This window comes from Paramormyrops kingsleyae, chromosome 13 (assembly GCF_048594095.1).
Source record: "Paramormyrops kingsleyae isolate MSU_618 chromosome 13, PKINGS_0.4, whole genome shotgun sequence".
Classification (NCBI taxonomy): Eukaryota; Metazoa; Chordata; class Actinopteri; order Osteoglossiformes; family Mormyridae; genus Paramormyrops; species Paramormyrops kingsleyae.
Genome location: NC_132809.1, coordinates 5,779,346 through 5,802,189, shown reverse-complemented (window position 1 = coordinate 5,802,189; position 22,844 = coordinate 5,779,346).

The following is a 22,844-nucleotide window of genomic DNA, read 5'->3' as shown; positions in this document are numbered from 1 at the left end:
GGGACGCTATTCCACGGGTCTCGAGAGCCCTTAAAGGGACGGCGCCTACGCGCTCAGCACCCCTCCTGCCTGCTCCGGACCTGTTCGATCCGGATCTGCCCACGGCTGCGCTGCCTGCTGCTGCCGCCGATCTGCCCGCGGCTGCGCTGCCTGCTGCTGCCGCTGATCTGCCGGCAGCACCGCCTGCTGCAGCTGCCGCCGCTCTGCCCGCGGTACCGCCTGTCCTGCCTGACCCGCTTGTCCTGCCTGACCCACTTGTCCTGCCTGACCCGCCTGACCCGCCTGTCCTGCCAGACCCGCCTGTCCTGCCTGACCCGCCTGTTCCGCATGCAGTCCCTGCAGCTGCCACCGCTCTGCCTGCGGAACTGGCCGAGGTGGTCGCTGTGGTGCCCCCTGCTGGCCGCGTGATGGCGGCGCCCGCTGCGGTGCCCCCTGCTGGCCGCGTGATGGCGGCGCCCGCTGCGGTGCCCCCTGCTGGTCGCACGCCTGCAGCTGCCTCCGCTCTGCCCGAGGCGCCCCCTGCTGGTCGCACGCCTGCAGCTGCCTCCGCTCTGCCCAAGGCGCCCCCTGCTGGTCGCACGCCTGCAGCTGCCTCCGCTCTGCCCGAGGCGCCCCCTGCTGGTCACGTGATGGAGGTGCCCGCCGAGGCGCTCCCTGCTGGCCGCACGACGGAAGTGCCTGCCGAGGTGCCCCCTGCTCTGCCCGATCCTACACCCTCGAGCACCTCCCTCCTGACTCCCTCGCCCTTGCCCCGACAAAGCCAACACCACCCGGGACCCCGCCTTTCAGTGTCCCGTAAGGGAAGAGGACACAGGCGTCGGGTCCGGGTCCCGCCCTCCCTGCCCCCTGGCTCGCCCGTTCGGCCCCTGGCTGTGGCCCGTGGCTGCCTGCGGGTCCTCCGGCTCGGGGGGTCGGCGGTCGCCGCCGGGTCCCCCCCTGGATCCTCGGTGCCGGTCCTCGGTCCCGCCTCCGGCTCCGTGTCGGTCGCCTCCGGGCCCCCCTGCTCCGGCTGGGCGTCGGACGGCGCCTTCCCCGGCTCCGGCTGCGCCTCCGCCTGCCGCGGCTTCCCCCTCCTGCCTGTCTGCACTGGTGTTCCCTTCTGCTCCCTCCGTGTCCCCTCCGTCACTCCCTCGTCCCGTTCCCTTGGCCCCTGGGTGGTCCCCTTCAGCTTCCTTCTCCCTCTCCCCTGCGGCCCCTCCGGCCGCTGCCCGTCGCCCACCTGGGCTCCCTCGGACTCCCCTTTGTCCCCCTTCCGTTCCTGTTTGGTCTCCCCTGTCTGCTCCTCCTCCCTTTCCCTTTCTGCCTCCTGTCTCTGCTCCTCTGCCCTCTGTGTCTCCTCTGTTCACTCCTGGCCCCTTCGTGTCACCTGTGGGTGTTCCCTCCGTGTCGCCCTTTTCGGTCTGTCTGTCTGCGTTCCCCGTCCTCTGTCAGGTCCTGTCTTTCTTTTGGTCCTTGTTCTTGTTTTGTGTCTCTGTTCTGTTCCCCACCCTTGGTTGATGGTTTTGCTTTGTCTTCCAGGTCCTGTTTCCTGCCCTCGTCTCGTCCGTCGCCTCCCCGTCGCCTTTGGGGGGGGGTTATGTCACGATCCGCTCCGTCCGATCCCAATGTGTGCCACGCCCCCTCATTACCTCGTGTTCATTCCTGTTTGTGATCATCTGTGTCCTGTTTCATTTGATTAGTCCTGTGTATATTAGTCCGCGTCTCCCCATGTATGCCAGATTTGGCATTGTATTGTCCGTCGATGTCTCTGCGTGATTGTCTTTTGCCGATTAAAACCCCGTTACCTGACTTCCTGGCTGCTGTCGCCTGCTTCCCGGCTCGCCTCCGTTGCCGAACGTGACACATCCATTGTCCACAGGAAATATGGGACCCACACTCATTGTGCAGGTGTGCTATCATCCCAGCAATGATATGGAACAATGTGGTTCTGACCTGGTTGCTGGAAAAATGCCCTTCCTCTCATAGATGAACAGTTGTTTCCCCTTCAATTTGCAAACTCTGGCTAACAAAAAAAAGGTCTTCATGAATGTGAATCTGTTATAAATCATCTTGGAGAGTTGAACTTGAAAACTTTTCCATAAACACTGTGACTGCAAAAGTTCCTTCAGGGCAGGTCATGCAAAAGCCAGACAAAGAGAAATTACTCTCATCTTTTTGCTGTTTTTTCATCCCTCAATCCTCCCATTGTTTTCCATTCATGCTCCAGCTATGAATAAATATGCATTGTGAGATCTCACAAAAACTGATGAGGAAACATTCACCTAAAACAGGATTTGTCTTCAATAAGATCAGTGCAGCTGATCGCACAATGCATTGTGCACCATCTAGCAGCCGAGAACTGTATATACAGCAGTGTTTCCCCTACCATTATATTAGGGGGGCGCCTCGCCCCCCCAAAGGCACCTCCGGCCCCCCCTTGAAGGTCAAATTAATATTATTTAATTTTATTTTCTATATAGTGCCAGATCACAACATTTACATTTAAGGTTACCTTTCCTATACAATGGTCTATACATTGTCCTTTTATTAAACAAACTAAATAGCCTTATGTTATTTATCTTATTTACACAACAGTTTGTCATTTTTGTCTCTACATGGTCACGCATTTATAATTCTCCTCTGCTCTCTGTATCGTGCATGGCGGACATGTGCACACACACACAGGTGAGCACACTCCCACACTGCGGAGGACTGCTTTATTTCTACTAAAATTTTTATTTATTTATTTATTTATTTATTTATTTTTACTTCCTCAAGAGAAGGAGAGGGAGAGAGAGAGAAAAAAAAAAGGAAAAAAACAGATAATCTGCTTCAATGTCTGCTGAAGAGAGAAAACAACAGCCAACATCTGTACGAATCGCATTGAAAAGCAAACGTTAAATGTTGTTGAACAGCACACATAACCAGCATTACAACACATGCCCAGAAGCAACAGCCGATCAAGACAGCGCGCGTCCGTGAGCACCTGTGTGCACACCTGTGTGTGTTAGCGCGCTGGTCTTCATAAGGTTTCTCTCCATGTAAATGTCTAGTAGTGTGTGTGGGGAGCCACAGCCCCACCCCCCCAGGACATGAAGCTGACATGGAGGAAACCCGGGTCCCAGACATCCAGAGGCCCCCCAGGGCACGGGAACCCCAGGAGGACCACCGCAGGGACAATTGCAGCCCCCACCAAGAAAAGGGCAGAGGAGTGCTCCGGAGGGGGGCCATCCGGCAGCTCATCGCAGGAGTCCCAGGGGGCTGTGGCGGCGAGCCCGCAGGCTCTGCCGGCGGCCGACCACACCAGGGCAGACCGGTCCCCGGGTCCAGAGATCCAAGGGCCCCCCCACCCCCCAGCCGGGGCCAGGCCCCGACAGGCAGCCGCCGAGAGTGAGCCAGCACACACCAGAGCATCCAGCTCCGGACATCGAGAAACACCAACGCATCGGCAGCCGGGGGCCCCATCCACTAGCACGGAGTGTGGCAGGAGGGAATAGAGCCTGAGATGTTATTTCAGGTGGAGTCTAAGACCCAACCTGACACCTTGCGTATAGACAAACAGGCGCACACATACACAAGCATACGTTCCCACCCTCATGCACACATAAACAAATATTGACCCATTCGCCCAACCTGGAGACACACAGAAATGAACGCCGTACACACACTCACACTCCCCATATATACTCTATACTCCGAGATCCAGGCATCGCCACCAGACCCCGGAGATGGACCCCTTTTTTCCTCTGGCATGGGGACAAGAACACCACCCCGGACCCCGCAGCAGCCGAGAAGCCCGCCTGCCCAGACCCCGATCGGACTTGTTGATATTCTAAAAATCTATTCTTGTTAATCCCATATCTTTTAACTAATATGTCAAAGGGGATAAAGTCTATTTCTTTGAATATATGTTCCAAGTATTTGATATCTTTACAACTCCAATCCGAGAAATTTATCATATTATTGTTTAGTAGTACATCAGGGTTGTTCCAGATGGGAGTGCGTTTGCATGGGATTAATGACGTCGTTTTTAGAAACTCCCACCATGCTGTCAGAGAAGAGCTGATACTGATGCTTTTAAAGCATTCGTGTCGTTTGATGTTTGAGCTAATGAATGGTAGATCCGAAATCTCTATATTATTGCATAGTGCCTGTTCTACATCTAGCCAAGGTTCATCTAAGAGGGTATGTTTTAGCCACCCTGAGATGTTTTGAAGCCTGTTGGCTCAGAAGTAGTGGTGAAAGTTAGGCAGATCTAGTCCTCCTTTGTCCTTGGTCCTTTGCAGCATTTTTGAGCTAATACACGGGGGTTTACCTTTCCAAAGGAATTTAGAGATGGCGGAGTCCAGAGACCTAAACCAGTTAGGTGATGGTTTGCTCGGGATCATTGCAAATAAATAATTAATTCTTGGCAAAACCATCATTTTTATTGAGGGGACCCTTCCCATGAGTGATTTCCAGATTGCAGTGTAGTGCAGGAAGAATTCTGAAAGGAGCAGTTAATTGGAAGAACTGTAGATTTTAACCAGTTTATCGAATAATCTGAGACTCTTGAGAAAGAGTTTATTAATGTAATTACCTGAGAGAGAGTGGTTTGTGAATGCTGGAGAAAGAGTAACACATCATCCGCATAAAGACTGACCTTATGTTCTACATTCTTGCATTTCATGCCTTTAATTACTATACTCTGTCTAATTGCTGCTGCTAGTGGTTCAATAAAAATTGCAAACAGTGAGGGGGAAAGAGGGCATCCCTGCCTGGTGCCCCTCTTGAGACAGAAGCTGGAGGATGCTTGGTCATTTGTCCTAACACATGCTGTTGGGGAACTATATAATATTTTTAACCAGTTTATGAAAGAGTTTCCAAAACCAAATTTGTGTAACGCTGCAAATAAAAAATTCCAGTTAACTTTTTCTGCATCTAGAGACAATATTGTAATTTAAAGGTTTTTATTGCATGAATAGTCTATCAGATTAAGTAATCTACGTGTGTTTGTTGATGAGTGCCTCCCTTTTATGAAACCAGTTTGGTCAGGATGAATTACGAGAGGGGTTATCTTCTCTATTCTTTTTGAGAGAGCTTTGCAGATTATTTTAAGGTCAACATTAATAAGGGATATTGGACAATAGCTGGTAGGCAATATAGGGTCTTTGCCTGGTTTTAGCAAGAGACTAATGTTGGCAGAATTCATATTTGGTGGTAGTTTACCATTCTCCTTGGTTTCCTGCAACATTCTGTAGAATGTTGGTGACAGAATTGTCCAGAATTCTTTATAGAATTCCACTGGAAATCCATCTGGGCCTGGAGCCTTATTATTGGGCATACTGTTCAAAGCTTCCTGGAGTTCACCTGGTGTCAGCGTAGAATCCAGTGCCATCGTTTGATTATCTGATAATTTCGGAAGGGTTATACTATCGAGAAACTAATCAATTTCGTCTTTAGATGGGTTTATCTGTGGTGAGTATAAAGATTTGTAAAAGTCCCTGAAAGTGTTGTTTATTCTTTCAGGGTCATATACTGTATCCCCAGTTAAGTCTTTAACAGCACATATAGTTGTTTTTTCTTTATTTATTTTTAACTGGTTAGCTAGAAATTTACCTGATTTGTTACCATGTTCATAATTTTGCCAGCGAAGTCTTTGTGCTAATAATTGTGTTTTTTTATTAATAATTTCATTCAATTATAATTTTGCTTTACGTATTTTGTTCAGCATTTCCTGTTCCTGGGATGATACATAGGCTTCTTCTAAGGATTTGATGGTTTCTTCTAATTCCTGAATACACTTGTTTTCTCTTTTCTTTTTACGTGATGAGAATGAGATTATTTTACCTCTCATTACTGCTTTGCCTGCTTCCCAGAGAACAGATGCTGATGTTCCAGGCAGGTCATTATAGTCTAACTCTTTTTTGAAATAGATAAGAAAATCTCCATCTTTAAGCAATGATGTATTAAATCTCCAGTTTATACTTGGTGGAATGGCCTTATTTATTAGGGTTAAAGATACAGGAGCATGATCGCTGACTGCTATAGGGTGCTGCTGACTAGGAAATAATCCAGACAAGAGTAAGAGTGATGGACGTGTGAGAAGAAAGTATATTCCCTACGGTTGGGGTGAAGAGAACGCCATGCATCGCGAAGTCCGTAGTCGCTCATGTACTGCTTAACTATATTTATGGATTCCTATAATCACCATGTGGCAAACAAACACTGCATTCAACTTACTGAAAATCCCTTTAGGGTAACTCACCTATCATTGGCTAATCACTGAATATGTTGATATTGACCAGCTGTATGAACACTTCATTTCCTACTGTTTATCAAATATATAAGACTTATGAATACAATGTGTAAGTAATATATTCTTCTGTTTATTTAGACATAACTGGCAAAATCGCAATGCATTTCTAAAATGTTTCTTTAATTCATTAAGCCACAAGGACTTTAAGCACATGAAAAATGTATAAAATAATATCCCATCTCTCAGTAAATTATTGATTAGTGTGACTTTTTTTGTTGAAAACAGTCAAATTCAAATGTATTCCAGTGACATGAAGGACAATTTCCACTGTGATTGCTAGTTATAGCTGGGATCTGCCAAATTCAGCATGGAAGTTACTCTCCACTGAGCTATATTTTTCCTTTATTATATTTAAATGTTTTCTGTAACTTGTTAATTTATTAAACACCTCCAGAGACCCTACACTATGGCCATTTGTAGCACAGACTGCATGATAGTTGCATTATTTGTTTGCTTAAGAAGTAGACAGATGTAAAATGGGGCTGATGTAATTCTACTCAGAAGTCAAGCAAGAGCTTTGACGGTTCTGGTGCTGTAGAATCGTCATTATTATATTTGCAACAGTGCATGTAGACTCATTCATAAAAATATACACCAATGCCAAATACTATATCTATAACTTTTTGCCCATACATACAATGGGTACCTCTTTTTCTCCGCCTGGGTTGAGGGTTCAAATACGACCCTGGACTGTGGCATTTGCATATTCTCCATGTCTTGCATGTGGAGGTTCTTTCACAAGCCAAACATTCTGCTCAGCCTGTTACCCACAAACATATCAAATTTGAATACGAATGATTAGATAGGCTGAATTTGAAACCTTATGGCACATTGATGATCATTAATCTATGTTATATGACCTGTCAAATCCTGTGCGATGCAGGAATATTCACCACTTCATCTTTCTCTGAGTCGCACCTTTACGGTATTTCCACACAGTGAGCACCAGTGTTAAACAGTAATTCCAGTTTACCACAAACATATCAATCCATTCAAGGGTATTCTATCATGTGTCAAGGGGTGACAGAACAATGAAAAGCGTGCTTTTTATACATTTTTGTAACACATACACTGTGATAATGTGACAATGAATGTGATCAGCAAGAACTCTAGAAGCAGACTGGATGAGTTCTGCATGGAAGTGAGAACATGGGGATGAAGGGAGATGTGTCATGTACTTGTCTTCAGTATGACAGCCTCTACTTGCTTGGTGTGTGGTTTGAAACTTATGAACCATTTATTTCTGGAATTTTCCAATTTTTTTTTCAAAACCCCATAAACCGTGGGTCACTGAAACCGCATACAGTGTTCCCACCATACAGTTGGACTGAAACATACCAAGAACAAAGATATATTAAAATACTCATAAAATGAAAACTATATCCATGTTCCATAATGACTTAAGGCCTGGAGGCTTAAGGCTTGGGTATAAATTTGTGCTGTGCTAAGACAAGAGCCTTAAATGTGAACTTACATATGGAAATTAAGTAGATGCTGCGTTTTTAACTTTGCCTCCCATATATGCTTGTAATTTATCAGAAGGACTTATTTTCTTAAAAAAATGTATTCTATTATGCAGGGAAAGTTACAGTTCTTACTCATATAGACAAAAGCATATTTTTTACTGAAGAAAACCAGGTTAAGTACCTTCTCAAGGGTACACCAGCAATTTTTTCTTTCATGTTTAAGATCTGTGCTATTAATCACCACCGTACAGTATGTCCTAATGTACACTGTTACACAGGTTTCATTATGTATATATATATATAGACAGACTTTTTCACAGAAAAGTATGATCAACAGTTTGAAAAATATAACGTATTATGTGGATTTTCTACAATGTTATACATGGATATTCCAGAGACGTAGACCTTAATCTGTTAGCATGCATTGTTAAATCAAGAATCTATGTTTTGTAGGCTTATTATGCAGCAAAACTATGCTGCATAAATTAAGTTAATACTAATGTATGAATTATACATACACAATGTGTGAGGTGAATTGGTACTCTGTTTAAAACGGAATCACACTACAGTTACTGGTGTCTGGTAATCACAGAGAAAAGCGAGTCACAGAACTTCTAAGTACAGAGTGTCATCATCTCAATCTAGCCAATGTTTGCTGTGGTTGGTGTGAAAGGTTAAAAATATCAGAAGAAGCGATCGCACGTGTAAACATCTACTGAAATGATAAAGCAGATGGGAAGCCAAGATTCCAGAACTTGACCTAATGCCCATCCAACTATACAACAGACCTTTTGGTGAGAAGGGATGGCTGGCTCATGGCGAATGGCACTGAACCCTGTAGATTCCCAGTCCTTCTGTTTTATTCATTATGGGCCTATTCATTTTAATGAAAAGACCCATATCACTCTTCACCTAGTAAACGATACTTTCTGAATTTGCACTTACCCATTGAAATGAATGGAACTGAAGTCGTAGGGCTTGCTTGCCTCGGTACACCTTACAGATCGCGTGTAATTCCCTCACAAAGTACAAAAAAAACGTTATTATTTATTATTCTTCTGTGAATTTCGGCAATTAATGCGGGTCGTACCATACTGTGCACTCAGGCAATCTATATATCAAAAGTTAGTGAGGTGTTGGCATTTTGCGTTACCATGGCGACGTTATTCACTGTCAAACACACAAAAAATTCCATAGGAATGCATTGAATTCTAACTTTTCACTAGCATTAGCCTATACCTAACTACTGCCATTGAAAACCATGTGAAGAGTAATATGGATCTTTTCATTGCAATGAATAGCCCAATAATATGTAGAAGCAAAGCTCCTGCCCAATCCACAAACACAATGACCCTCACACTCCTGAAACTACCTATCACACCCTAGCAACCACCTAGCGACACCCTAGCAACCATGTAGTGATGCCTAGCAACACCCTAGCAACCACCTAGCAACGCCTAGCCACTTTATTAGGAGCACCAGCTCTTCCACGGTAGGCAGAATAGGCCCATCTCAAAATTTCTTCAGGAATTTTCGTTCTAGTTATGGGCCTATTCATGTAATGAAAGGCCCATATTGTTCTTCACCTAGTAAAGTACATTTTGCCAATTTGCGCTGAGCCCGTGAAAGGCACGGAGCTCACTTTGGTGCCAAATCGTAGGTCTTACTTAGCTGCACGGATTGACATATCGTTTGTCTCCGTACTGCTTACGGATTGCGTGCAATTGCCTCTCAAAGTCGAAAAAAAAACTTTATTATTATTATGGGCCTATTCATGTAATGAAAGGCCCATATTGTTCTTCACCTAGTAAACTACATTTTGCCAATTTGCGCTGAGCCCGTGAAAGGCACGGAGCTCACTTTGGTGCCAAATCGTAGGGCTTACTTAGCTGCACGGATTGACATATCGATTGTCTCCGTACTTCTTACGGATTGCGTGCAATTGCCTCTCAAACACGAAAAAAAAACTTTATTATTATTATTCTTCCGTGATTTTCGGCAATTAATGCGGGTCGTACCGTAGCATGCAGCCAGGTAATCTATATATCAAAAGTGAGTCCTTCATGGTGTGAGGTGTGCTATTACTTTTCTGCGCAGAATATGTTACCATGGTGACGTTATTCACGTTAAAACACACTAAAAATCCCATAGGAATGCATTGAATGCTAACTTTTACCTAGCATTAGCCTATACCTAACTAACCATGTGAATAGTAGTAAGGATCGTCTTTTTTCATGGCAGTGAATGGCCCATTGACTTCAATGCATTTCAGTCAAAGTTGTCCCACTCGGCCAGCGTTCATACCACAGCAACAAGACTCGGTATTCAACCTTAGGCCTCACCACCCAACACCCCAAGTCCAACATCTTGACCCGCACTCGTCTTTCATCCCTCGTTCTCTCCCATTGACTTCAATACATTTTGGTCAAAGTTTTCCTACTCGGCCAGCGTTCATACCACAGCAACAAGACTAGGTATTCAACCACAGGCATCATCACACAACACCTTAAGACCACCATCCTGACCCGCACTCGTCTTTCATCCCTCGTTCTCTCCCATTGACTTCAATGCATTTAAGTCAACGTTTTCCCACTGGGCCAGTGTTCATACCACAGCAACAAGACTCGGAATTATACCATAGGCCTCATCACTCAACACCGCAAGTCCAACATCTTGTCCCGCACTCGTCTTTCATCCCTCGTTCTCTCCCATTGACTTCAATGCATTTCAGTCAAAGTTGTCCCACTCGGCCAGCGTTCATACCACAGCAACAAGACTCGCTATTCAACCTTAGGCCTCATCACCCAACACCCCAAGTCCAACATCTTGCCCCGCACTCGTCTTTCATCCCTCGTTCTCTCCCATTGACTTCAATGCATTTTGGTCAAAGTTTTCCTACTCGGCCAGTGTTCATACCACAGCAACAAGACTCGGTATTCAACCTTAGGCCTCATCACCCAACACCCCAAGTCCATCATCTTGACCCGCACTCGTCTTTCATCCCTCGTTCTCTCCCATTGACTTCAATGCATTTCAATCAAAGTTTTGCCACTTGGCCAGTGTTAATGCCACAGCAACAAGACTTGGTATTAAACCTCAGGCCTCATCACCAAACACCTAGCAACTGCCTAGCAACCACCTAGCAACACCTTAGCAACTACCTACAACTTCATAGCAACACCTTAGCAACCATCTAGCTATGCCTAGCAACCAGCTACTGAGCCCATAGCAACACCTTCTGACAACATAGCAACCACCTAGCAACACCTTAGCAACCACCTAGAATTGCATAGCAACACCATAGCAACCATCTAGCTATGCCTAGCAACCAGCTACTGAGACCATAGCAACGCCTTCTGACATCATAGCAACCGGCTTGCAGCACCTAGCAACCACCTAGCAACACCTTAGCAACCACCTAGCTATGCCTAGCAACCAGCTACTGAGACCATAGCAACGCCTTCTGACATCATAGCAGCCAGCTTACAGCAACTAGCAACCACCTAGCAACACCTTAGCAACCACCTAGAATTGCATAGCAACACCATAGCAACCATCTAGCTATGCCTAGCAACCAGCTACTGAGACCATAGCAACGCCTTCTGACATCATAGCAACCAGCTTACAGCACCTAGCAACCACCTAGCAACACCTTAGCAACCATCTAGCTATGCCTAGCAACCAGCTACTGAGACCATAGCAACGCCATCTGACATCATAGCAACCCACTTGCAACACCTTAGCAACCACCTAGAATTGCATAGCAACACCATAGCAACCATCTAGCTATGCCTAGCAACCAGCTACTGAGACCATAGCAACGCCTTCTGACATCATAGCAACCAGCTTACAGCACCTAGCAACCACCTAGCAACACCTTAGCAACCACCTAGAATTGCATAGCAACACCATAGCAACCATCTAGCTATGCCTGGCAACCAGCTACTGAGACCTTAGCAACGCCTTCTGACATCATAGCAACCCACTTGCAGCACCTAGCAACCACCTAGCAACACCTTAGCAACCACCTAGAATTGCATAGCAACACCATAGCAACCATCTAGCTATGCCTAGCAACCAGCTACTGAGACCTTAGCAACGCCTTCTGACATCATAGCAACCCACTTGCAGCACCTAGCAACCACCTAGCAACACCTTAGCAACCACCTAGAATTGCATAGCAACACCATAGCAACCATCTACCTATGCCTAACAACCAGCTACTGAGACCTTAGCAACGCCTTCTGACATCATAGCAACCCACTTGCAGCACCTAGCAACCACCTAGCAACACCTTAGCAACCACCTAGAATTGCATAGCAACACCATAGCAACCATCTAGCTATGCCTAGCAACCAGCTACTGAGACCATAGCAATGCCTTCTGACGCCATAGCAAACACCTTGCAGCACCTAGCAACCACCATGCAACACCATAGCAACCACATAGCAATGCCTAGCAACCAGCTACCAACACCGTTGGAATGCCTAATAACAACATTGCAACCACCAAGCAATGCCTAGCGGCACTACAGCAACCGCCTAGCAGCACCATAGCACCAAACTAGCAACATCATAGCAATCACCTAGCAGTGCACAGACCAGCCACTTTATTAGTAGCACAGGCTCTTCCTCGGTCAGCAGAATAGGCCCATCTCAAAATTTCTTCAGGAATTTTCGTTTCTAGTTATGGGCCTATTCATGTAATGAAAGGCCCATATTGTTCTTCACCTAGTAAACTACATTTTGCCAATTTGCGCTGAGCCCGTGAAAGGCACGGAGCTCACTTTGGTGCCAAATCGTAGGGCTTACTTAGCTGCACGGATTGACATATCGTTTGTCTCCGTACTGCTTACGGATTGCGTGCAATTGCCTCTCAAACACGAAAAAAAAACTTTATTATTATTATTCTTCCGTGATTTTCGGCAATTAATGCGGGTCGTACCGTAGCATGCAGCCAGGTAATCTATATATCAAAAGTGAGTCCTTCATGGTGTGAGGTGTGCTATTACTTTTCTGCGCAGAATATGTTACCATGGTGACGTTATTCACGTTAAAACACACTAAAAATCCCATAGGAATGCATTGAATGCTAACTTTTACCTAGCATTAGCCTATACCTAACTAACCATGTGAATAGTAGTAAGGATCGTCTTTTTTCATGGCAGTGAATGGCCCATTGACTTCAATGCATTTCAGTCAAAGTTGTCCCACTCGGCCAGCGTTCATACCACAGCAACAAGACTCGGTATTCAACCTTAGGCCTCATCACCCAACATCCCAAGTCCACCATCTTGAACCGCACTCATCTTTCATCCCTCGTTCTCTCCCATTGACTTCAATGCATTTCAGTCAAAGTTTTCCCACTGGGCCAGCATTCATGCCACAGCAACAACACTCGGTATTCAACCTTAGGCCTCATCACCCAACACCCCAAGTCCACCATCTTCACCCGCACTCGTCTTTCATCCCTCGTTCTCTCCCATTGACTTCAATGCATTTCAGTCAAAGTTTTCCCACTCGGCCAGCGTTCATACTACAGCAACAAGACTCGGTATTCAACCTTAGACCTCATCACCCAACACCCCAAGTCCACCATCTTGACCCGCACTCGTCTTTCATCCCTCGTTCTCTCCCATTGACTTCAATGCATTTTGGTCAAAGTTTTCCCACTGGGCCAGCGTTCATAACACGGCAACAAGACTCGGTATTTAACCTTAGGCCTCATCACCCCACACCCCAAGTCCAACATCTTGACCCGCACTCGTCTTTCATCCCTCGTTCTCTCCCATTGACTTCAATGCATTTCAGTCAAACTTGTGCTATTCAGCCACTGTTCATGCCACATCATCAACACTTAATATTAAACCTTAGGCCTCATCACCAAACGCCTAGCAGCACCGTAGCAACCACCTAGCGATGCCTAGCAACACCATAGCAACCACCTATAATTACATAGCAACTGCATAGCAACCACATAGCAACGCCTAGCTACCAGCTACTGACACCATAGGAACGCCATCCCACAACCTAGCAACCACCTTGCAGCACCTAGCAACCACCTAGCAACACCATAGCAACCACCAAAAAATGCATAGCAACACCATAGCAACCATTTTGCTATGCCTAGCAACCAGCTACTCAGACCATAGCAACGCCTTCTGACACCATAGCAAACACCTTGCAACAGCTAGCAACCACCTAGCAACACCATAGCAACCGCCAAAAAATGCATAGCAACACCATAGCAACCATTTAGCTATGGCTAGCTACCAGCTACTGAGACCATAGCAAGGCCTTCTGATGCCATAGCAAACACATTGCAGCACCTAGCAACCACCATGCAACACCATTGCAACCACCTAGCAATGCCTAGCGGCACTACAGCAACCGCCTAGCAGCACCATAGCACCAAACTAGCAACATCATAGCAATCACCTAGCAGTGCAGAGACCAGCCACTTTATTAGTAGCACAGGCTCTTACACGGTCAGCAGAATAGGCCCATCTCAAAATTTCTTCAGGAATTTTCGTTTCTAGTTATTTATTATTATTATTCTTCCGTGATTTTCGGCAATTAATGCGGGTCGTACCGTAGCGTGCAGCCAGGCAAGCTATATGTCAAAAGTGAGTCCTTCATGGTGTGAGGTGTGCTATTACTTTTCTGCGCAGAATATGTTACCATGGCGACGTTATTCACGTTAAAACACACTAAAAATCCCATAGGAATGCATTAAATGCTAACTTTTACCTAGCATTAGCCATGTGAATAGTAGTAAGGCGCATCTTTTTACATGGGAGTGAATGGCCCATTGGCTTCAATGCATTTTAGTCAAAGTTGTCCCACTCGGCCAGCGTTCATACCAGAGCAACAAGACTTGTTATTCAACCTTAGGCCTCATCACCCAACACCCCAAGTCCAACATCTTGACCCGCACTCGTCTTTCATCCCTCGTTCTCTCCCATTGACTTCAATGCATTTCAGTCAAAGTTTTCCCACTCGGCCAGCGTTCATGCCAGAGCAACAAGACTCGGTATTCAACCTTAGGCCTCATCACCCAACACCCCAAGTCCACGATCCTGACCCGCACTCGTCTTTCATCCCTCGTTCTCTCCCATTGACTTCAATGCATTTCTGTCAAAGTTTCATTATTTGGCCACTACTTCTGCCACAGCTACAAGACTGAATAATTAAATCAATAAGTAAAAGCACCAGCTCTTCCTCGGTCAGCAGAATAGGCCCATCTCAAAATTTCTTCAGGAATTTTCGTTTCTAGTTTTCTTTATTGTTGCTCTTTTTTAAAAACCACTTGTGTTTCAGGAAGATACAGTTAACCTCAGAATGCAGAGCAGTCTCCTGGTCATTATGGGTATGCCAGAAATGGCGTGTATTAGACATGTGTAATGTATGTTAAGTCAACAAAAAAAATAAGTTTCTGATAGGGAGTTTCCTGAAATATCAGTAAATTGCCTTGTTAATCACTTTGGCATTTTCTCCAATGTGTCAAATATTTTACAGTCTTCAAAAGTTTAATTTGCATACTAATGAATGCAAAGGCCAAAGGCCATTAATTACAAGCCAGGATAATATAAATCCTGCCTATTGGTCTACCAAAGATATAGCTAGACTCTCAAATCAGCTTTCAGATTTTAAGCTCTGAATAAGCAGATTTATCTGCATTAAAAATGTAATACACATTACCAAATCTAAATGCTGTAATAGTTATTTAATTTTAAAAAAATGAAAAAAATATATCTTTTTCAGAGAATCCTTGCACTTCAGCTTTGTATGGAATGAATGAATGAAACTTTGTGAATGTTATTTATGACCTTGAACAGTTTTTTATTACAGCTCCAGGATGATAAATAATACATATGACATACAGTATGGCTGCAGACATTCCAATGATATGAATAAAAAACATCTGTATTTATATTTGGTATTATTAAAGTAAACACTTATTATTGAATATTATGAATTTTCTATTATCAATCAGCTCAATTTCCACTACCCTGTGTTTTCCCAGTATAATGGAAATGGTGGCTGTCTACTATATTTATCACGGCTTAAGTAATTAAACACATCTATGTGTAATATTTTGTTATACGCAGGATTTTCATTTCTGAAACTTCCTTCACACTTCATAGCTCATTAACACAGATTTAATTACACTGGAATAAATCACATTTTTTTTTTAAATATTCTGTAACGCATTACATTAACTACACCTTCATAATGCTTTTATATTGCATTCATAAAACGTTCAGTACACCTTCATAATGTATTCATTAAGTGTTCATAAAACATTCATAAACATCATGTATATATAACTTAACATCCTAACATCCCTTAACAGCTGTAATATACATTAATAAAAAACATTATACAATAATAACAAACATTATAATTGTATAATCATGTAATGTTTGTTATTAATGTATATTAATGTATATGGGGTGCTCCCCTGTGTTGTGTTGGTGCCCCATCCTGGGTTATTCCTTGCCTTAGGCCTTTAGATCTCCACAACCTTGAATCTGGGGTAGAAAAAATGGATCGATGCTCCTGGGAAAAATTAAAAAGTGATAAATTATTAAATCCATTTGACATGAAAAAAGGTAAATCGACTACAATCAAATACGTTTGCCATATTGAACAACCTAAGGCCGTGGTGTTTGTCTGCTGCAGCTTTTTCCAATACATCTGAAATGCATGGCACAAGAAGAACTGAATTGTGGACAGCTGAAGCAGTAGATGACTATCAAAGAAACTTCCATGTCCACAGCAGCAGTGTTTGATTTCCAACATACATAGAATGTACCAAATAATACATAACCATTTCATTGTTACACATTTTCCCACATGAACTGATTGTAATGTCAACCTTGACTTTTTAACATGATCCTTGCTAACTCATAGGTGCTTACTTATACAGTGGCAGTGAGTTCTGATACGGAGTGCTGCTATCACAAATGGAATACTGATATATGTGATATTGTTTGGGGTGATAAGAAAAGTGTAATGTATGCTTCAGCACTTCCAAAAGCCCTTTAGCACTCCTATTAGTCTGCATTTGTTCTGATCCCTATCAGGATTCAGGATTGATTCGCAGCCCTGATCAGTAGTTGCTCATTAGTGGCTGTGTGATAATTGGGAATGGTGAAATAGATGGGGGTAAACCTCAGGAGACAGGGTTTATTTGTATTGATTGGTTCCAACTGCCTCTTGTTGCCTGTAGTAATATGTTTATATGTTGGTGTTTTTGAATGGTTTCGCCCCAGATAACACAGAACAACAAGTGCCACCAGGCATCGCCATATGTGCATCCAATTTGAGGTTTTGGTTTTTGTCAACACAATCCCTGTTTTTTTGGCATTTACAAAGGGAAATAATAAACTTCTATACTAAACCTGTCCCTTATGGATAAGCCCTTGCGCTACACTTCTGTTTAGCATCCAGACCCAAGACTATCTCACACTAAGACTGATCAACAAACTCCAGCTGTTTTGGTGAAAAGACTCCCAGAGAGCAGAGTTTCTGGCATTGAAGTTTGACTGGAATCCTTTACCAGCAAATCTCTGCCTTGATTTTCCACGATGATGGTAATGAATATGTCTCAGAAAAAAATTTAACTATTATAGAGAAATGCTATGTCCACGTAGAGAAAAGGAGAGACAGACAGATAGATGGATAATAAAATGCAAGACAGACAGACAGACAGACAGACAGACAGACAGACAGACAGACAGACAGACAGACAGACAGATAGATAGATAGATAGATAGATAGATAGATAGATAGATAGATAGATAGATAGAAAGAAAAACCTGACCCTTTTCTGTATGCAAATTTCAAAGCCTCTTTAACCAGTGCTGTAAAACACCTATGTTTATAAATCAAGGATTCTAAATAAGGAACTCTGGGCAACATTAACCCAAGAATGTTTATGACTTTTCTTCCATTGGGAGAGAAATCACAAGATGACTTTGTTGTTGGGCCCCTTTGCAGATGCCTTTAATGTTCCAGGTGCCGAATCTCATGCTCGGATTATAAGGGCTGATGGGTCTGATTTCAGCTCCTATTTGAAGAGGTGTATCGTTAGCATAGCAGTGGGAAAGCAGTTGGTCTATGAATATAAATTAAGCAGAGAAGAGAAATGTGGCTTTTTTTAAACTCATGGACTGACTAGCTAATCACTCACTTACCTAAACAAAGAACCTGCCATTACTCTTCCATTCATTAGTTTTAAATTTTTCTTAGGCCTACATCAACAGAAATGAGAATTAAATTTTTTCCCTCCATCGACTCTATTATCATTTCAGACCACTCTCACCAGGAATTTAGTCTTTTGCATTACTTGAGCTGAAGACATGCTAGTTCCTTTAGATGCCTCTAGATGGCACACAAGTATATCATAAATATACAGTTCTTTTTGTCTAATTTGATTTCTGGATAATTCAATGATAAAAAAGTACAGGGTCAATGTTCAATATTCAACAATACTTTGTCTGCCAATTGCATATGAAGAATACAGGCTATATTGACATATACCAACCAAACTTAACAGGTATAAACATTTTATCGACATTTTTTTTCCTCTACAGTTTGGTAAAAATACTTCATACTTTGACTTCAATACCAGTGTCAATACAAAACTGCTGATAAGTCATAACATCACTGAATTTTTCAATACAAAATATAAAATGTGTGTAGGTATAATTCTTCTGAGTACATAGAATGCAATCCAATATTTCTTCCCTCAGTCATTCATTATTCACAATCATTACTATTGTGGTCCACACAAGGGCACATAAAGTTTTTACTTTCAGGTATATTTAAACAGTGAAGACTTTAGAAATCTTCACATTACAACATTTCTTGTCTTGCAATATTAGTAATTGTTGAAACGTCAAGACTATGTAATCATTTTTAAGATATAGGCTAAAATCAGTTCTGTATTATGTAATACAGAAATGTATTAATAAATGTAATAATAATTCCCAGTATGACAGATGCCTTCAAATTAAAGGTGGAAGTTGGCACTTTATAGTCAAACTTAATGGTTCATTATCAAATAACCTTCATTATTATTATTATTATTATTATTATTATTATTATTATTATTATTATTATTATTATTATTATTATTAATAATAATAATAATCAATAATCATCATCATCATCATCATCTGCACAAGTACAGAAAGAAAACAACATGAACTGTTACTGTCGAATTACTGCTGTGACAGAAATAATTGTGAGAAGGCAATTTTAAGTGACCTTATACACTAACCTAAAGGATTATTAGGAACACCTGTTCAATTTCTCATTAATGCAATTATCTAATCAACCAATCACATGGCAGTTGCTTCAATGCATTTAGGGGTATGGTCCTGGTCAAGACAATCTCCTGAACTCCAAACTGAATGTCAGAATGGGAAAGAAAGGTGATTTAAGCAATTTTGAGCGTGGCATGGTTGTTGGTGCCAGACGGGCTGGTCTGAGGATTTCACAATCTGCTCAGTTACTGGGATTTTCACGCACAACCATTTCTAGGGTTTACAAAGAATGGTGTGCAAAGGGAAAAACATCCAGTATGCGGCAGTCCTGTGGGCGAAAATGCCTTGTTGATGCTAGAGGTCAGAGGAGAATGGGCTGACTGATTAAAGCTGATAGAAGAGCAACTTTGACTGAAATAACCACTCGTTACAACCGGGGTATGCAGCAAAGCATTTGTGAAGCCACAACACGCACAACCTTGAGGCGGATGGGCTACAACAGCAGAAGACCCCACCAGGTACCACTCATCTCCACTACAAATAGGAAAAAGAGGCTACAATTTGCACGAGCTCACCAAAATTGGACAGTTGAAGACTGGAAAAATGTTGCCTGGTCTGATGAGTCTCGATTTCTGTTGAGACATTCAAATGGTAGAGTCAGAATTTGGCGTAAACAGAATGAGAACATGGATCCATCATGCCTTGTTACCACTGTGTAGGCTGGTGGTGGTGGTGTAATGGTGTGGGGGATGTTTTCTTGGCACACTTTAGGCCCCTTAGTGCCAATTGGGCATCGTTTAAATGCCACGGCCTACCTGAGCATTGTTTCTGACCATGTCCATCCCTTTATGACCACCATGTACCGATCCTCAGATGGCTACTTCCAGCAGGATAATGCACCATGTCACAAAGCTCGAATCATTTCAAATTGGTTTTTGAACATGACAATGAGTTCACTGTACTACAATGGCCCCCACAGTCACCAGATCTCAACCCAATAGAGCATCTTTGGGATGTGGTGGAACGGGAGCTTCGTGCCCTGGATGTGCATCCCACAAATCTCCATCAACTGCAAGATGCTATCCTATCAATATGGGCCAACATTTCTAAAGAATGCTTTCAGCACCTTGTTGAATCAATGCCACGTAGAATTAAGGCAGTTCTGAAGGCAAAAGGGGGTCAAACACCGTATTAGTATGGTGTTCCTAATAATCCTTTAGGTGAGTGTATATACCATATACACTCACCTAAAGGATTATTAGGAACACCTGTCCAATTTCTCATTAATGCAATTATCTAATCAACCAATCACATGGCAGTTGCTTCAATGCATTTAGGGGTATGGTCCTGGTCAAGACAATCTCCTGAACTCCAAACTGAATGTCAGAATGGGAAAGAAAGGTGATTTAAGCAATTTTGAGCGTGGCATGGTTGTTGGTGCCAGACGGGCTGGTCTGAGGATTTCACAATCTGCTCAGTTACTGGGATTTTCACGCACAACCATTTCTAGGGTTTACAAAGAATGGTGTGCAAAGGGAAAAACATCCAGTATGCGGCAGTCCTGTGGGCGAAAATGCCTTGTTCATGCTAGAGGTCAGAGGAGAATGGGCCGACTGATTCAAGCTGATAGAAGAGCAACTTTGACTGAAATAACCACTCGTTACAACCGAGGTTTGCAGCAAAGCATTTGTGAAGCCACAACACGCACAACCTTGAGGCGGATGGGCTACAACAGCAGAAGATCCCATTGGGTATATATTCTTTGTAAACCCTAGAAATGGTTGCGCGTGAAAATCCCAGTAACTGAGCAGATTGTGAAATACTCAGACCGGCCCGTCTGGCACCAACAACCATGCCACGCTCAAAATTGCTTAAATCACCTTTCTTTCCCATTTTGACATTCAGTTTGGAGTTCAGGAGATTTTCTTGACCAGGACCACACCCCTAAATGCATTGAAGCAACTGCCATGTGATTGGTTGATTAGATAATTGCATTAATGAGAAATTGAACAGGTGTTCCTAATAATCCTTTAGGTGAGTGTATATATATAATTTTGAGAACATGATGCACATAAATGCTGGATTGCTGTACTTTTATTAAATTCATGCTGTAATTACATGCTGGTGTAAGTCATGGTATAATTAGCACATTGCAAAATTATTTACCCCTTGACTGGATATGCACGATGGATGGATAGATGGCATGCATATGATGAAGCAAGCTTTACACTGATGGTGTAAACATGGCATTTTCTTGTTTGTGTGATGAGAATAACTCTAAATATGTGCCAATCAGTAATTTATTAACAGGATTAGTTTGCTGATGTCTGATTTAATGCATATTCTTCTCCCCATTCTGCTGTGTGGTACTGAGGTAGAACACATATTTTGAACAAATGTTAAATTCAGTCTCACCAAACTCAAATAATCATGCAGCAAGCCTCCTCATCTTCCTCTAGAGCAGTTATTCTCAACCTGGTCTTCGTAGACCCCCAGACAGTCCACTAGAATAGTCTCATCCCAGTCCTCGAGACCCAGACAGTCCACATTTTTGCTCCCTCCCAGCTCCCTGCCAGATAGTCCACAATTCTGCTCCCTCTTAGTTCCCAGGAACAAAAACATGGACTGTCTGGGGATCCCCGAAGACCAGGTTGAGTAACACTGCTTTGTCATTTTTGACTCCCACTTCTCCAGGTTTTACAGGGAACATGCAACAACATTGGTTTTTTTTCTCCATTATTCATAAACTGGTAGAGGAAAACACTATCTGATGTTTCAAACTATCCAAAATCCTATCCTGCAGGAGGTTGAAGAAAAAGAATCATGTGACAGAGGGTTTTAAGCAGTGAACAAAAGCTTTCATTTAGAGGAAAATGTGGTGTGGGGATGGGATTCATAGGACTTCCGGAATACCAAAGAAAAGTAGTTCATGAGAGCAAATGGGGGAAAAAACACTGACCTTTATTCACACTCCCATTGCCCCCCCCACCAAACTCTCATAAGTGTTCAATTATTCTTGCATTTGTGACTGGTACATAGAAACATCATCCAACAGTCTGCTCTCTTGAGAAGTCAATGATAACACTTTTCAATACTAGCCAAATTAATTAATAATAACGCACCAAACTACAGCACTCAAAGTCCAATATATTTTATTCAAATGCAAGAATAACCTCCTCTGCAGAGATACAGCAGAGAATCTCTTCCCTACCACAATTCTGGGTTTAACTCTTTAAAATTGATTTATTCAATATTTATAGGAAAAAACCCTGTCAGCTTATTTCTATCTGCAGTAAGATTTAAAAAAAAAGTCACAGGGTGCAATACATTTTTCTGATTGATGGCTGGACGTGCAGAAGTGATTGGATACAGTTTGATGGAATACAGTGACAGAGGAGAATGATGGATCTGGTAGGTAGATGACTTCAGTTGTGTCAAGTTGCCTTTAGAGATAAAACATGGCAGTCATTGCAGTCACAGGGAATGTGGAATAAGCAAGAGGGACAGAAGAGCAAGCATGGCTTATCATTGTCCACATGGTCACATGGCATGGTCACATGGCACACCTGTCAAGATGGACCTCTTATGATGCACCTTAGTGCTGCCCGGAAAAGAGAAGTCAATTGATATAACAATGAATATCTGCTTGCATACTGCTGCTTTAGAAAGGGATATTTTAATTTACCTTCCTGTTCTTTTGAAGGTCTGGCTATTGATATCCTCTAACAACAATAACTTTGGTATACTTATTGTGGTACATAATCTACACATACATAATCTTGCAAATTCTTGTAATAATGCTATATTAGATGTGGTTGAATATACA